Consider the following 2128-nt stretch of genomic DNA (forward strand, 5'->3'; position numbering starts at 1 on the left):
AACTTATACCTAAAAGAACTAGAGAAAGAACAGCAAATAAAGCCTAGACTAAGCAGGAGAAGAGAAATAATAAACATTTAGAGCAGAACTCAATGAAGGAGAAAACACAGTAAGACAGATCAATGAAATTAGAAGTTGGTTCTTTGAAAGAATTAATAAGATTGATAAACCCCTAGCCAGATCTATCAAAAAGAAAGAGAAAGGACCAAAATTAATGAAATCATGAATGAAATAGGAGAGATCATGACCAACACCAAGGAAATACAAATAATTTTAAGAACATATTATGAGCAACTATATGCCAACAAATTACACAGCCTGGAAGAAATGGATGCATTCCTGGAAATGTATAAACTACCACAACTAAAACAGGAAGAAATGGAAAACCTGATCAGACTCACAATCAGTAATCAAAACTCTCCCAACAAATAAGAGTCCAGGGCCAGGTGGCTTCCCAGGGGAATTCTACCAAACATTTAAAGAAGAATTAATACCTATTCTTCTGAAGCTCTTTCAAAAAATATGACATGGAAGGAAAGTTTCCAAACTCACTCTATGAAGCCAGCATTACCGAGATCCCCAAACCAAAGACCCCATCAAAAAGGAGAATTACAGGGCAGCCCGGCTGGCTCAGTGGTTTAGTGCTGCCTTCAGCCCAGGGCCTGATCCTGGAGACCCGGGATTGAGTCCCACGTCAGGCTCCCTGTATGGAGCCTTCTTCTCCCTCTGCCTGTGTCTTTGACTCTCTCTCTCTCTGATTCTCTCTCTCTCTCTGTGTCTTTCATGAATAAATGAATAGAATCTTAAAAAAAGAAAAGGGAGAATTACAGACCAATATCCCTGATGAATATGGATGCCAAAATTCTCACCAAGATACTAGCCAGTAGGATACAACAGTACATTAAAAGAATTATTCAACACAACCAAGTGGAATTTATTCCTCGGCTGCAAGAGTGGTTCAACATTCACAAATCAATCAATGTAACACATCACATTAATTAAAGAAAGGACAAGAGCCATATGATCCTCTCAATAGGTGCAGAAAAAGCCTTTGACAAAATACAGTATCCTTTCTTGATTAAAACTCTTCACAGTGTAGGGATAGAGGGAACATACCTCAATATCTTAAAAGCCATCTATGAAAAGTGCACAGAGAATATCATTCCCAATGGGAAAAAACTGAGAGTTTTTCCTCTAAGGTCAGGAACATGTCCATTCTCGATCTTGCATCCCCGCTTGTGTGCAACTAATCTCAGCTGATCTGCCCAAGGCCCCCTGAGCGCTAACCCTATTCCCCTGTGCGGTCCCATTTCTGCTCCAACAAGATGAAAGAAACTATCACAAACCAGGAGAAACTCGCCAAACTGCAAGCACAAGTGCTCATTGGTGGGAAAGGAACTGCTCACCAAAAGAAGGTGGTTCATAAAACAGCTACAGCAGATGATAAAAAGCTTCAGTTTTCCTTAAAGAAGTTAAGGGTAAACAATATCTCTGGTATTGAAGAAGTGAATATGTTCACAAACCAAGGAACAGTGATCCACTTTAACAACCCTAAAGTTCAGGCATCGCTGGCAGCTAACACTTTCACCGTTAAAGGCCATGCTGAGACAAAGAAGCTGACAGAAATGCTACCCAGTATCTTAAACCAGCTTGGTGCAGACAGTCTGACTAGTTTAAGAAGACTTGCTGAAGCTCTGCCCACACAATCTGTGGATGGAAAAGCACCACTTTCTACTGGAGGAGATGATGATGATGAAGTTCCAGATCTTGTGGAGAATTTTGATGAAGCTTCCAAGAATGAAGCAAACTGAATTGAGTCAACTTCTGAAGAAGATAGATCTTGAAGAAGTTACTAGGAGGTGCTATTTTATTTATGACTGCTTTTAAAAATTTTGCTCATGGATCTGATAAAATCTAGATCTCTAATATTTTTAAACCCAAGCCCTTTGGACGCTGCAGCTTTTTTTCAGTTTTTGCTTATACAAAATTCATTCTTTGCAGCTAATTAAGCTGAAGAAGCCTGGGAATAAAGTTTGAAACAAGGTAAAAAAAAAAAAAAAGAATGTCCACTCTCACCACTGTTGTTCAACATACTGCTTTAAATCCTAGCATCAAAAGTCAGACAACA

General features: G+C 39.2%; 1 pseudogene; it reads left to right on the forward strand.

Moving 5' to 3' along the window:
* Positions 1-1325: 1325 nt before the first annotated feature.
* LOC144290503 (transcription factor BTF3 pseudogene) lies at positions 1326-1865 on the forward strand (annotated as a pseudogene).
* Positions 1866-2128: the final 263 nt, after the last annotated feature.

The sequence above is a fragment of the Canis aureus genome, chromosome 2 (genome assembly GCF_053574225.1).
Source record: "Canis aureus isolate CA01 chromosome 2, VMU_Caureus_v.1.0, whole genome shotgun sequence".
Classification (NCBI taxonomy): Eukaryota; Metazoa; Chordata; class Mammalia; order Carnivora; family Canidae; genus Canis; species Canis aureus.